This window comes from Spinacia oleracea, chromosome 6 (genome assembly GCF_020520425.1).
Source record: "Spinacia oleracea cultivar Varoflay chromosome 6, BTI_SOV_V1, whole genome shotgun sequence".
In the NCBI taxonomy this organism is placed as follows: domain Eukaryota; kingdom Viridiplantae; phylum Streptophyta; class Magnoliopsida; order Caryophyllales; family Amaranthaceae; genus Spinacia; species Spinacia oleracea.
The window spans coordinates 56,940,293-56,956,478 of NC_079492.1; the positions used below are offsets into that span (position 1 = coordinate 56,940,293).

General features: G+C 38.5%; 1 long non-coding RNA gene across 1 annotated transcript in view; it reads left to right on the top strand.

Moving 5' to 3' along the window:
- The window catches only part of LOC130463708 (uncharacterized), a 69,591-nt gene extending 54,305 nt beyond the window's left edge, over nt 1–15,286 (top strand). The window contains exon 3 of the long non-coding RNA XR_008923838.1: nt 15,003–15,286. This is a non-coding gene — a long non-coding RNA (uncharacterized lncRNA). The remainder of the gene's footprint in view (nt 1–15,002) is intronic.
- The last annotated feature ends 900 nt before the right edge of the window (nt 15,287–16,186 follow it).

The following is a 16,186-nucleotide window of genomic DNA, read 5'->3' on the forward strand; positions in this document are numbered from 1 at the left end:
GGCCCGTAGCCAACGCCTAACAGTCCGTTGGAGTGAGAAAGTAGGGATCGACATGGCAAAAACAGTAAATAATTAGAGCACAGCAAGAAAGAGAAAGAATTTGAGAGTGGTGGAAAATAAGGACGCATCTAGCCCCTATATATAGCTGAACGCACCCCACGACATCCTGATCCCATTCGGAAACGTGTTAGGAAATCCGAAAGTCAAATATTACCAGGAAAGGACTTCCAGCGCCCACGCCTGGGCGCTGAAATGTTTGACGCCTGAACTTGGGCGCTGAAAATGCGGCCCAAAGCTCAGATTTCACAAACACGGAACAGGAAAGGACTTAAGACCGTGTTGCTAAAACACGAGGCCCTATTGCAAGTAGGATTAAGCCCAAAGCACCTTTAGCTCCCAAATAAGCAAAAAAAATATATATAAAAACTTAGTTGAAACTTAGACTCGTCTCAGAAAATGCTTGTGTACACTTTCAAAAAAAAGGAAGTTAAATATCATGGTCATTCTTCGAAACACCAAAAATATGTGTCTTCAAATCATTGGTTTCCAAATAAAAAATGTTTGTCTGTCAAAGGGTTAATCCGGGCCAAGCTAAAACCGGATGTCGCCTGAAAACTAAAGTCGCACTCCAGGGCTTCGCTAAAATAGCACACTACTATAGGAGGTCACTCGCACATACGAGCATGACCCCAAACATGATTACAAGATGAAAAAAACAACCGACGAGCCCCAGTGCTTGGGGGCTCGCGAAAAAATAGACTCCAACGAGGAGCGCACGATCAAAATCGCATTCCCGGACTGCGTCATACACCATGTCATGTTTGGATAGCTCAAAGAAATATATTGTTAAACAAAAATATACACAGTGTGGACCCACTTATAGGACACATCTAATCAAGAAATATTACGACCCACCAACAGGTTGTAATCACAAAAGCCCTTCTACATAGGCAAAATAAGAAATTCAAAATGGGCTCGCCCACCCTCAGCGGGCGGGGTCTGCGTCACTAGCCGTGCAGATCCTCAGTTTTCGAAAGAAATAAAATCTTCAAACTTAAAATAGGCTCGCCATCTTCAGCCGGCGGGGTCTACGGCGCAAACCACGTAGGTCCTTATTTTCAAAAAAGAAAAATAAATTTCAAAACAGATTCGTCCACTTCTATCGGACGGGGCGTCCACCCTCAGCGGACAGGTTCGCCGTCTTCAGCCGGCGGGGCCTACGTCATAAATCGCGTAGGTCCTTATTTTCAAAACATCAAAACAGATTCGTCCACTTCTATCGGACGGGGCGTCCACCCTCAGCGGACAGGCTCGCCCACCTTCAGCGGGCGGGGTCTGCGTCACTAACCGCGCAGGTCCTTAGTCGCTGCAGCGATAACTTTTTTCGGTTTTCCCTTTTTCCAAAAATTAAAGAATTGGTTTTCCCTTTTTCCAAAAATTAAAGGATTGGTTTTCCCTTTTTCCAAAAATTAAAGGATTGGTTTTCCGTTTTTCCAAAAAAGAACGATGTGCTGGATTTTCCTTCATTTTACGTCCTATAAAACCAAGGGGGTTTTCTCGTTTAGCTAGCCCTGAAAATGAGAATCTTTTAAAACGTTTTACCTCGTGATTGGGCTTGGCCAGGCCCAATTACACTTTACAGCTTTAATTTCGAAAACATCTGTAGTTACACCCAATGACAAAGTGAGGGAGTTTCTACGCTCCTTTAGATCCTTCCAATGACAAAGTGAGGAAGTTTCTATACTATCAGTTGACAAATCCCAATGACACGTGAGGGATATGTCGACACTTCAAGTGATGACCCTTAAGTCAAATGTTATCACTCGGGGGATCGTGAGACCCTCGCAAAACAGGTCACATACACCATGGCTTGTGTGACGCACTCCGTCTAATACTTTGACCATCGTCTTACTCCAAGACTCAGTCAAAGTGGGGGCTAACTGTAGACACCTACTTTTGTCCCCGTTCCTGCAAGGGAAAGGTTCGATGATGAAAACGTAAATCTCCACTTGACAACGCATCTCCTATAAAATAAACGAATCTCGATTCCCCATTTCATTTCACCCGAAATCTGCTATTTATGGAAACCTGCTAAAAATAGTAAATGCCGTGAAAGGTAGCTTCTAAAAGTGGCAAATCATAAAGGATAGAAACCTGTCAGAATTAGGTGTTGCACTCCAACATAAATCCTAAATGAGATAGAAAACCGCAAGAATCCTATTCCTAATAGGATTCGGAAATAAGAGTTACGTATTAATTAAAATCCTGACGAGCCTAGAGTTCGTAACGGGCCCAGACGCATTCCGTCACAAAATTGATACGCGCTAAAAGACTCAAATTAATCTCAAACTCTACGGATTTCAGGAATCCGAATCTGACTAAAGAAAACAGCCCAGACCCTATTTTCAACGCCTGGCTCTGGGCGCCGAAATCATCGGCGCCCAGGCCTGGGCGCTGAAAATACCTGGGTACGTGTTTTTTCCTAATTCTTTGTGGATTAGAACTCTGCAATTCTATCTTTCCACGAACTCTTCCCTATAAATAGGCCCCTAGTTTCGACGTGAAACAACACACAACAACACACAATTATATTCCGAGTATTGACTCCAACCCTTAGCCTAAGCCTCTCGCTGCGAAACTGTTCACGCGTTCTGTCGCAATCGATCCATAAATCGAACAGAACGTATCCTGTCCCATAATTGAGATTCGTTAAATAAAAAGGAGAAATAGCAAATTTAAATTGGTTAGTTTTCTGAGAACCGTGACGCACCTCTCAAGGGTGCGTCGTAATGTGTCCCTTTTCGATGATTTAACTGCTTTCCTAGCCCATTTTATACTGTTAAACTAACCTAATCTGATTGTTCTATCACGCTTAACAAATATAATATTTTTGGGAAATCGGATAATCATGCTAGGTCCCTTAATGCTATTTAAATCAGATAATCACGATCGAATTAGTATTATATGTTGCATATTGCTAAAATCAACTCAGATTAGTTTAATAGTTAACGCATGTCCCTTCAATTATTTATGCTGAGCTAGTAAGGATATCCTGCCTCTGGAGTTATCGACGAGCGAATTACTCCTCTCGGTAGTTACAGTCCCTTGAACCCTCAATCTCTACCTTGCGGGTGTACATTGAGAGATCCCCACACCAGGGATCACAAGGGAACCTACGGCCGTCGTGGTCAAACATAATTGCACTCCCTTTATGTCACGATAACCTGGTTTTGTCAGTTTTTCTCATTGTCGTTAAAAACTGAATGGCGACTCCTATATTATTAGTCCATTGGGTGTATACTCACAGGAAATCCAATTACACTTGATTGAATAAAAAGAATCGTCACACCCACGAGGGACAAGGTCATGCATTAGCCTCGCGCTTTTTCGACCCCCTCACATATAGCATATCAATAAAATCGTAAAATATATTCTAAAATCGTCTAGCATGCTAGAAAATCGTATAGCACATTATTAAAATCGGAAAACGCATTATTGAATCAGAAAATCACATATTTAATTCGTTTGACATTTTCGTAAATCGTAAAGCCATTTAAATCATCGTCCAAGCCAAAAATCACATTATTTAGCACGTTAACACTCCAAATGACCCCACACTATAAAATTGAGCATAAAAGACATATTTAGAGCGAAAACGGCTAGAATATACGCAAGACGAGAGAATGATACGATTAATGCAAAAACGCAACACACGAACTAAAAACGATAAAAGTAAGCGAAAATAATAATAAAATGCTAATAAAATGAACTAAAACCCTATTCTAAGAGCGACATAAATGTCGCTCATCAGATGGTTTAAGTTGGTCGAATCGGTTTCAGGCCAAACAAAACAAGGAAATTCAATAAAAAACATACAATTGGAAGTTAATCAAAACTATGTATCTATACAACATCATCTCTTGTCACAAACACTAGAAATAAAAGAACACAAATCATACCATATAGTGCATCTCATTTTTCAACCTGCTCAAAGTCTGATGGCGGTGTAAGAATTGAACACAACTTCACCCTTCCTCCTCTCATGTTATGAGAAAGATAATTAAGTATATTATTATTAACCACTTGGGTGTCATCATCAGTACCATTTCAAAAAAATTAGAACTTCGACAAGGAAAAGAAATTATAAACATGTTGCTAATTACCTGACACTTCATTAACCTCTCAGCATGTTCCGTTTCTTCTTCACCTGACTCCCGGAAATATCAGATAATGCAAAAACGATAGGACATGGCAAAAATTTACATCCCTTCAACTAATAGAAAGTATCTTATAACTGAATGGAGTTGCATAAGAACTATCAGTGTACTTACTTGGCTAAGACTTTCAGAGCAACATTGTCTGTCAAAGTACGCAAACAACGAGTGGTACACATAGGATGCATATTTTACTCCACACTGTGAATCATACCAAGAAACCTATTTACCATTTAACAAGATTGTTTACCACAAATTAGAAACATTAAACAAATTTAAAACCTAAACCGGCAGTGTTAAACATCTCAAAAACTTCTTTAATCTCTTGCCTCATATGTTAAGTGAGACCATGATGACGTCCATGTGGCTTATCTTTTCTCACGTCCTAGCAATTGTTACGTTATGATACATATGAACAACATAAATCATGCGGAAAAACCTATATGCCAGGATACATATTAATTACACATAATCATATAATTAGTCTAGGATGCATACACTTTGCAGCGTGCCCTACCTAGCCGCGCCCTAACCGAACAAGAACAAGTCTTTAGGACTCCAAGTGTCGTCCCTCCGTAGATAGTCCACAGCACGTCCGGATCCGCCTTGAGATTGATCAACTAGAATCCCCCTTAAGGTACTTAGAATTTTCGGCTAAATAGGGCAACAATGTGACTGAAATTTCTCTCTCAAAATGTCACTCTGAATACTTGAAAACTCGTCCATAAATTGTGAACCTAGGCACATATTTATAGGGCTATGGAAAGGGATTTAGAATCCTATTAGGATACTAATTAATTTAATTAGAATTTCATTAAAACTCTTTTAAATTAATTATATCTATTAGGATTAGGATTTAATCATAGAACGAATTCCATTAGCTTTAGGATTCGTATCGAACACAAACGTCGCACGACCAGGAGCGTACAGCACAGCCCGCACAGGCCTTGCGGCCCACATGAGCAGGCGCAGCTCGCAGCCCACATGAATGCGCGCGCGCGCCATGGCCTTGTTGGGCCTGGCCTTGCGCTGGGCCTGACGAGGCTTTGGCAGCGTTGTGTTGGGCGCTTGGCTTGCTTGACGCGGGGCTGGGTTCGTGCTGGGCCTTCGTCTAGCAAGTCTCGTCCGATGCTAATTCGTACGACGCGCTTCCGAATAAATTCCCGATTCCGGAATTCATTTCCGATACGAACAATATTTAACATTTCCGATTCCGGAATTAATTTCCGTTTCGAACAAACATTTAATATTTTCGTTTCCGGAATTATTTTCTGATTGCGATAATATTTCCGATTCTGATAATATTTTCGTTTCCGGCAATATTTCCGATTCCGGCAATATTTCCATTTCCGATAATATTTTCCGATACGTACCATGTTTCCGTTTCCGGCAACATCTACGAGTTGGATAATATTTATATTTCCGATACGATCCATATTTCCGCTTCCGGCAATATCATCGTTTCCGGAGTATTCATTGTTTGCCTTTGACGATCTTAGCTCACACTGAAACCAAGATCCGTCGATTCCGAATATCCATAAATGGAGTATTTAATGCCATTAAATACTTGATCCGTTTACGTACTATTTGTGTGACCCTACGGGTTCAGTCAAGAGTAAGCCGTGGATTAATATCATTAATTCCACTTGAACTGAAGCGACCTCTAGCTAGGCATTTAGCTCACTTGATATCACTGTATTATTAACTTGTTAATTAATACTGAACCACATTTATTAGACTTAACATTAAATGCATACTTGGACCAAGGGCATTATTTCCTTCAGTCTCCCACTTGTCCTTAGGGACAAGTGTGCATTTCCTAATTCCTTTGTCACTCGATGCTTGCTCTTGAACATAAGGTAAGAGTTGTCATCCTTATTATGTCCATAGGTGTTTCTAGGTTTCGGAGTTCAACTGATCAAATAAACAGATAATCATAGCCTATGATTTATCTGAGCACGGCCATGCATTTTACAGTTTCTAGCTCTCCGAGTGGCCTTGTACAACTTTAGCATTTCATCCCGATTTATGGGAGGACAATCCCAATCTTGCTATCTTGAGATTAGACTTCGTTTGTTAGGTGATTACCTAAGCGTTGCCTTTATAGCCACCGTTTATGGTGCGACGGTTGACAACGTCAAAGTAAGCAGTTCTCAAACAAGTAATCTCAAATCACTCAGGTATTGAGGATTAGTGTCTAATAATTTTAATGAAATTTACTTATGATTGATTTTCATCTCTTACAGTAAAGTTTCATAGGTCTGTTCGATACTAGTCTTCCAAAAGTAAGTATCAATGAAAATGATTACGACATTGCCATGTCCACATAGTTCAAGAAACAGAACTACTAGTCATCTTGCATTCTAGTCGTCTAACGTTTTCTATGCGTCCATCTTTATAGAAAACTCCGATCAGGGACCATTTTCAACTTTTGACATTCAAGTTCACTTGATAGACATTTCTTAGTCACATGACTGGTCCTGACAGTCTATCTTGAATATATCGTCAAATTGAAGGGACTCATCATTTAATAAACCACAAATTCAATGGAAACATGAATTCTATTCATTTATTGTGAATGATTAACCAATAATGTTTTACAAAGTATTAAACTCTAAAACTTTAAAACATTAAACAAGGACATCAAAGCCATTCTCTAATATGCTTGATTCCCATAGCTGCAGTGTGCAAGTTATGCTTCGCCAGCGGCAGAGGTTTAGTCAATGGATATGAGATGTTGTCATCGGTTCCAATCTTACTTATCTCGACTTCTTTTCTTTCAACGAACTCTTATAGAAGGTGAAATCTACGAAGTACATGCTTGACTCTTTGGTGGTGTCTAGGCTCCTTTGCCTGTGCCATAGCTTCGTTATTATCACAATATAGGCATATTGGTCCTTTAATGGAGGGGACTACACCAAGTTCACCTATGAACTTCCTTTGCCATATAGCTTCCTTTGCTGCTTCATGTGCAACAATGTACTCCGCTTCAGTTGTAGAATCCGCAATGGTGCTTTGCTTAGCACTTTTCCAGCTTACTGCACCTCCGTTGAGGCAGAAGACAAACCCAGACTGTGATCTGAAATCATCCTTGTCGGTTTGGAAACTTGCGTCCGTATAGCCTTTAACAATTAATTCAACATCTCCACCAAAGACCAGGAAATCATCTTTGTGCCTTTTCAAGTACTTTAGAATGTTCTTGGCAGCAGTCCAATGTGCCTCTCCTGGGTCTGACTGGTATCTGCTCGTAGCACTGAGTGCATAAGAAATATCCGGGAGTGTACATATCATAGCATACATTATTGAACCAATCAATGATGTGTATGGAATCCCACTCATTCGTCTACGCTCATCAAGTGTTTTTGGGCACTAAGTCTTGCTTAGAGTCATTCCATGAGACATGGGTAGGTAGCCTCACTTGGAGTCTGCAATCTTGAACCTTTCAAGCACCTTATTGATATAAGTGCTTTGACTAAGTCCAATCATCTTCTTAGATCTATCTCTGTAAATCTTGATGCCCAGTATGTACTGTGCTTCTCCTAGATCGTTCATCGAAAAATATTTCCCAAGCCAAATCTTGACAGAGTTCAACATAGGAATGTCATTTCCAATAAGTAATATGTCGTCGACATATAATACTAGAAAAACAATTTTGCTCCCACTGACCTTCTTGTATACACAAGATTCGTCTGCGTTCTTGATGAAACCAAAGTCATTGACTGCTTCATCAAAACGTATATTCCAGCTCCTTGATGCATGCTTCAATCCGTAGATTGATTTCTTAAGCTTGCATACCTTTTTAGCATTCTTTGGATCCTCAAAACCCCCAGGCTTGGTAGCCATCTGGCAAATCGACCAAATCCCATACTTGGTTTTCAGACATGGAGTCTAATTCAGATTGCATGGCTTCATGCCATTGCTTGGAGCTAGGGCTCGTCATAGCTTGTTTGTAAGTCGCAGGTTAATCACTTTCAAGTAATAGAACGTCATAGCTCTCGTTCGTCAAAATACTTAAGTACCTTTCCGGTTGAGATCTATATCTTTGCGATCTAAGCGGGGTTATATCTCTAGATGGTCCTTGATTCTCACCAGATACTTCTAAAGATCTCTGAGTTTCATCCCGAATGTCATCTTGAGCATTCTCTAGAGTTTTTTGTTCGACTCGAATTTCTTCGAGGTCTACTTTTCTCCCACTTGTCATTTTGGAAATGTGATCCTTTTCCAAAAAGATACCATCTCGAGCAACAAACACCTTGTTCTCAGATGCATGTATTGTAGAAGTAATACCCCTTTGTTTCCTTTGGGTAGCCCACAAGGATACATTTGTCAGATTTTGGATGAAGTTTGTCTGAAATTAATCGTTTGACGTATACTTCACATCCCCAAATCTTAAGAAAAGACACTTTTGGAGGCTTTCCAAACCATAACTCATATGGAGTCTTTTCAACAGCTTTAGACGGAGCTCTATTTATAGTGAGTGCAGCTGTATTTAGTGCATGTCCCCAGAATTCTATTGGAAGTTCGGCCTGACCCATCATTGATCTAACCATGTCTAGCAAGGTTCTGTTCCTCTGTTCCGACACACCGTTCCATTGTGGTGTTCAAGGAGGAGTCAATTCTGATAGAATTCCACATTCTTTTAGATGGTCATCAAATTCATAGCTCACATATTCACCGCCTCTGTCAGACCGCAGTGCCTTAATCTTCTTGCCTAATTGATTCTCTACTTCACACTGAAATTCCTTGAATTTGTCAAAGGATTCAGACTTATGCTTCATTAGATAGACATAACCATATCTGCTGAAGTCATCAGTGAAAGTGGTAAAGTAGCTGAAACCACCTCTAGCATTTGTACTCATTGGTCCACATACATCTGTATGGATTAAACCCAATAGTTAAGTTGCTCTTTCTCCAACTTTAGAGAAAGGTTGATTTGTTATTTTTCCAACTAAACATGATTCGCACTTACCATAATCCTCTAACTCAAATGGTTAATTCCTTCCTTTTGAAGTCTTTCCGTGCGTTTCAAGTTAATATGGCCTAATCGACAATGCCACAGATAGGTGAGATCTGAATCATCCTTTTTGGCTTTTTTGGTATTTATGTTATAAACTTGTTTGTCGTGATCTAATAAATAAAGTCCATTGACTAATCTAGCAGATCCATAAAACATCTCTTTAAAATACAACGAACAACTATTGTCTTTTATTAAAAAGGAAAATCCCTTAGCATCTAAGCAAGAAACAGAAATGATGTTTTTAGTAAGACTTGGAACATGGAAACAGTCTTCCAGTTCCAAAACTAGCCCAGAGGGCAACGACAAATAATAAGTTCCTACAGCTAATGCAGCAATCCGTGCTCCATTTCCCACTCGTAGGTCGACTTCACCCTTGCTTAACCTTCTACTTCTTCTTAGTCCCTGTGAATTGGAACATAAGTGTGAGCCACAACCTGTATCTAATACCCAAGAAGTTGAATTAGCAAGTATACAGTCTATAACGAAAATACCTGAAGATGGAACGACTGTTCCGTTCTTCTGATCTTCCTTTAGCTTCAAGGAATCTATCTTCCAATGCCTCTTCTTCTTGCAATAGAAGCATTCAGATTCAGAAGTGGGTTGGCTCACCTTCTTCTTTTCAGATTTGGTGTCGCCTGGCTGCTTAGTCTGGCTGGCCTTGTTGCCACCTTTCTTAGCATTCCTCTTCTTTCCAGATTTCTTGAACTTTCCCCCACGCACCATAAGAACATCTTGCTTATCACTTTTGAGCGTCTTTTCAGCGGTCTTCAGCATACCGTGAAGCTCAGTGAGAGTTTTGTCCAGACTATTCATACTATAGTTCAGATTGAACTGATCATACCCGCTATGAAGAGAATGGAGGATGGTGTCTACAACCATTTCCTGAGAGAATTGCTGATCCAGCCGACTCATATTCTCAATGAGTCCAATCATTTTGAGAACATGTGAACTTACGGGCTCACCTTTCTTAAGCTTGGTCTCAAGAATTTGCCTATGGTTCTCGAACCTTTCGACTAGAGCCAGATCTTGGAACATGATTTTTAACTCACTGATGATCGTGAAAGCATCTGAGTTGATGAACGTTTTCTGCAGATCTGCACCCATTGTTGCAAGCATTAGACATTTCAAATCCTTGTTGGCATCAATCCAACGATTGAGGGCTTCCTGAGTGACCCCTTCGCCTGCAGCTTCGGGCATCGCCTCTTCCAGGACATACTCCTTTCCTTCCTACATAAGAACTATTTGCAAGTTCCTTTGCCAGTTAAGGAAGTTTTTTCCCGTTCAACTTCTCCTTTTCGAGAATTGATCAAATGTTGAATGAATTGTTGTTTGCCACATTTTAAAACTACAATTGAAAAAGAATAAACAAATAAATAATCATTCAAAGTTTCTCTTAATAAACTCAAATTCTAGCATACATGCATAATTTAATGTTCTATTCAAGTTATGTGTTCCGGCAGGTGTGAATAAAATGATTCCAAGACCCTAAAAACCATTGAAGAATTAAGCACATTATGTATTTAAAATCAATTCTAAAATCTTTTAGGTAAGCAAAAGCCTTTTGCTAATAGTCTAGAAACTACTCTTGGTTGATAGGTACGTCTAAGAACTTGTTAGGTAAACCTATCGAATTTGCCACGACATAAAAGGACTCCTTACTTATATCGTTGAGTTTCACCAAAACTAACATGTACTCACAATTATTTTTGTACCTTACCCCTTTAGAATCAATAAGTAACACCTCGCTTTGGCGGAAAACTATTACTAAGATTGATCTAAAGGTTATCCAAGTAAGTGTTATTTTGGCATGACACCTTTTAACTCAATTTTTAAGTTTGGAACTTAAGGCTCTTACTATATTGGTTAGATTTTAAGTGAACTAAAATCCTTAATCATGCAACATAATCAAGCCACAATCTCATGCATAATTAAGACATATTTAAGAGCAATAAATAACTTAAAGCATGCATAAGATAAATGTGATCTAGTATGGCCCGACTTTATCTTGAAGCTTCAACTTCAAAGTCCGTCTTGAAAATGGATTGGAAACTCCGTCTTGAATTTCACCATGGGAGGCGCCATTTTCTTCAAATAGGATCAGCTATAATTTAAACTAATTACAACTATTTGATGGTACGCAGGCCATATTCAAAAGCAATAAAATTTGGTACTTTAGACCAATATTACATTCAAATTGATGGTCCGCAGACCATATTTACTATCCTATTTGGGCCATACTAGTCACTTTCAATAACCTGCAAAACAGTACATATACAATATATACCATTCACCCATTCATTATCATGAATGACCCACATAGCTGGTTAGTAAAACAAATTGTTATGCATCACATAAATATTTGCAGCAATTAATCAAGGGCACCAATAATCTACCAATTATTCAGTCCTTATTAATTCTAATCAAGTTGTTTTAACCTTAAAGGATTGTAGACCTAACTTTATATGCTTTACTAATTTTAAACATAAAAATGTATTTCTAGTCTAACCGGAAACATACAAGTTTAATTAAAATTTAAAGCTCATATAAAATTATAATCGAATCCATTTAATTTATTTTCAGTTGAATTAAATGAATTTAAATTAATTCAAGGTTTTAATTTTCCTAAAATAATTAGTATCAATTAAAATTTATAATAATAATAATATTCAAAATCAAAATCCGAGAAAACAATTGAAATTATTAATTTTAAAGTTAATTAAAATTATTTCCGAACTGAAAATCTCAAATTAAAATCTAAACGCGTCAATCGCAACACGACGAGGCACTTGGGCTTGCGCCCAAGCCCCGGTGAGTGCACGAGGCATCAATGCCTCTTGACTAATCTCATAGCCATGGCACGAGCAGCAGCAGCCACGCGCAAACGCAGCAAGCCAAGCCACGCTTGCGCTCAACATGCTCGCTCGCTTCGCAGCAGCTGCCTAGGTGAGGCATCACTCGCTGGGCGCGAGCAATCGCTCGATGGCGAGGCAACGCTCGCTGGTGCGCGGAGCAGCGCTCGCTGGGCGACCCAGCTCTCGCTCTCGCGCGCGCGCGCCTCGTCCAAGTTGTGCCACGCTCCATCGCCCATCGCCCATGCGAGCAGCACACACGCCCAGGCACCATTGCCTCGCGCGCACGCCACGATTGGTTGCTCGTTGCATTCCTACCGCATGGGCGACGAGCTCCCTTGCTCGTCGTCGCGTGCCCGCAATATACAACACCCCTTAAGGGTAACACGTAGCAACCATTGCTTTGTGCGTGAAACATTCATGGGCGATTTTCATAAAAAATTAAAATTTTTAATTTAAAATTAACGACAAATTAATAAATCATATTAATTTCATAATTTTAGGGCAAAAAATCGAAAATTTATTAATCAATTAATTTCCGATTAACATGGATTCAAATCTAGGTCATAAAAATTTAAAATTGATCACAAATTAACAATTTTTATGGTGGTTTTTAATCATGGATACCTAATTAAATCGTCAATTAATTATGAAAATCGAATCAAATTCTAAAATATTTGAATTTCAACAAATTAATTACAATTACAATTTAGGTTGTATAATTAACAAGCTTAGGCATTCAAATATGTTAAACATATACAGTAGGTCAATCAAAAATTCAAGATTTAACAACAAGAATCGCAAATATTCAATTTAACATCTTAAAATTACAAACTTTTGCGTTCGAAAAACTAAAACATCCGAAAAGTCATAGGTAGGCTTCGAATTTGGGAATTCTGGGTTTGCCCGAAAAATCGTAATTTTGTCAAAATTTTAGAATGCCTTTTACATGCGGAATTGATACAAAAATCACTCGATTTGGTTGAGTAACGAATAAACTGCCAAAAAACTGCGTACATATAATTAAATAAACGCAATTTGCAATTAATTAACAATTACGAAAATTAATCACACCTTTTAATTCTTTGCAAATTTGTAAAATTTAACCATGTTAAGAAATAAATAGATCATGCAATTAATAAGAGGCTCTGATACCACTGTTATGTTATGATACATATGAACAACATAAATCATGCGGAAAAACCTATATGTCAGGATACATATTAATTACACATAATCATATAATAAGTCTAGGATGCATACACTTTGTAGCGTGCCCTCCCTAGCTGCGCCCGAACCGAATAAGAACAAGTCTTTAGGACTCCAAGTGTCGTCCCTCCGTAGATAGTCCACCGCACGACCGGATCCGCCTTAAGATTGATCAACTAGAATCGCCCTTAAGGTACTTAGAATTTTTGGCTAAATAGGGCAACAATGTGACTGAAATTTCGCTCTCAAAATGTCACTCTGAATACTTGAAAACTCGTCCATAAATTGTGAACCTAGGCACATATTTATAGGGCTATGGAAAGGAATTTAGAATCCTATTAGGATACAAATTAATTTAATTATAATTTCATTAAAACTGTTTTCAATTAATTCTATCTATTAGGATTAGGATTTAATTATAGAACGAATTCCATTAGCTTTAGGATTCGTATCGAACACAAACGTCGCACGACCACGAGCGTACCGCACAGCCCGCGCAGGCCTTGCGGCCCACACGAGCAGGCGCAGCTCGTAGCCCACGCGAACGCGCGCGCGCGCCATGGCCTTGCTTCCGGAATATTTAACATTTCCGATTCCGGAATTAATTTCCGTTTCGAACAAACATTTAATATTTCCGTTTCCGGAATTATTTTCCGATTCCGATAATATTTCCGATTCTGACAATATTTCCGTTTCCGGTAATATTTCTGATTCCGGCAATATTTCCATTTCCGATAATATTTTCCGATACGTACCATGTTTCCGTTTCCGGCAACATCTACGACTTGGATAATATTTATATTTCCGATACGATCTATATTTCCGTTTCCGGCAATATCATCGTTTCCGGAGTATTCATTGTTTGCCTTTGACGATCTTAGCTCCCACTGAAACCAAGATCCGTCGATTCCGAATATCCATAGATGGGGTATTTAATGCCATTAAATACTTGATCCGTTTACGTACTATTTGTGTGACCCTACGGGTTCTGTCAAGAGTAAGCTGTGGATTAATATCATTAATTCCACTTGAACTGAAGCGGCCTCTAGCTAGGCATTCAGCTCACTTGATCTCACTAAATTATTAACTTGTTAATTACTACTGAACCGCATTTATTAGACTTAACATTAAATGCATACTTGGACCAAGGGCATTATTTCCTTCAGCAATTGACTGATAATATTTTACCATATCAAGAAAATCAAAGTCAACAAACTTCACTAGAAAAACAAGAAAAAACCACAACAACATCTAACAGATTATTTCACTACTCGGGGAACATTATTGGTTGGTGTCTCAGATCCTATATATCCAAACAGCTCAAACTCAAGACGGCCTAACAATTCAATCAATTCTTAGACAACAAATGATAACAACATATAATAAACTATTAGTGGTAAAAGTATTACAATAATTACAAAATGAATATTAGTGGTAAAAGTATTACAGTATTATTAGTGTCAAGTATTAAAGTTTTGATTTTAATTTTAGAGCACACTATTGGTCGATATCAGGTATGAGCATAGATGAAACTACAATTGTTGATACATCATATTGGAGGCCTTCATGTTCTTGTCTGAAGCTTTTGTTCTGTGTCTACTAGTATGAGAGTACAGATAGCAGGCTTGTATTAACTAGGCAGCTAGAGAAAATTGATATGCTTTGCCTGACGGTTTTCAATCAGACAAATTAGCTAAATACATTTCATTTCAGGGAGCTGTATTGTGTAACTTCTGGCTTTGCTGCTAGTGAAATGACTTTTTTTCTGCCATCGTTTCTCGGGATAATAAGCCTGGAACTTGGTATTTAAATAATCTAGATGCTTTAAGGATCGATCGTATTTGGCCTTAATTTCCTTTAATTATGTTTATCTAATTATGTCCAGCATTCAATCCTAGTCTATTTGTACTCCATGTATTGAGCATATTCAAACAAATACTATGATGTAGTGAGGTGAAATTTTTTTATGAAAGGATTATGCTGCAAGTATCTTATTGAAGGGCTACATTTACTGTTGTTCAATGAGTATCATCATTATCTATTTCGTATTCTATAATACTTGGATTCTTTATGTCATTGTTAGGTTATGATACATATAAAGCATATATATTTCATGCGGAAAAACCTTAAAGCCAGGAATCCAAATTAATTGCCACATAACAATTAGCATAATTAGGATACATACATGTGAAGCGTGCCTTCCCTAGCTCACTAGAGGAAAAAAGCTCAAGTGCGGGCTCATTTTAAGGGGTTAAGTGCGGGCTTTTACATGTGCAGTACATGGCATGCCCGCACTTGATGTTTCTCAAGTGCTGCCAAAATATTGGCAGCACTTGATACTTCAAGTGCTGCCAATTTACAAAATGAGCCCGCACTTGACAAATTTGGTGCTGCTCTCGAACCGAACAAGAACAAGAACAAGTTTATGACTCCAAATGTTTTACCTCCGTAGATAGTCCACAACACGTTCGGTTCCGCCTTAGATCTAATTAACTAGAATTGCACCTAAGGTTTTAAGTTATTCGAATGTAATTGTGACAAATTAACGTTAGTTTTAATCCTCAAAACTATGTGAATACTTGAATTGGAGTAGTCATAAATTGTGAATGCCATCACATATTTATAGGTTGGAATAATGGAATTAGAAATCTACTAGGTTTCAATTAATCTAATCCTATTAGAATTACACATTAATTAAAACTAATAAGTTATTGTTTAACTAAACAACTAACTCTAGTAACTTTAGGAAATTTAATCATTAATCTAATCCTAACTGCTTAAGGATTCGACGTATGCACAAACTCAACGCACACACGCACGCACAGCCCACGAGGGGCGTTGGACGCGCGTGCGCACTAACAATATTTAATATTTCCGATTCCGGAATTAATTTTCGT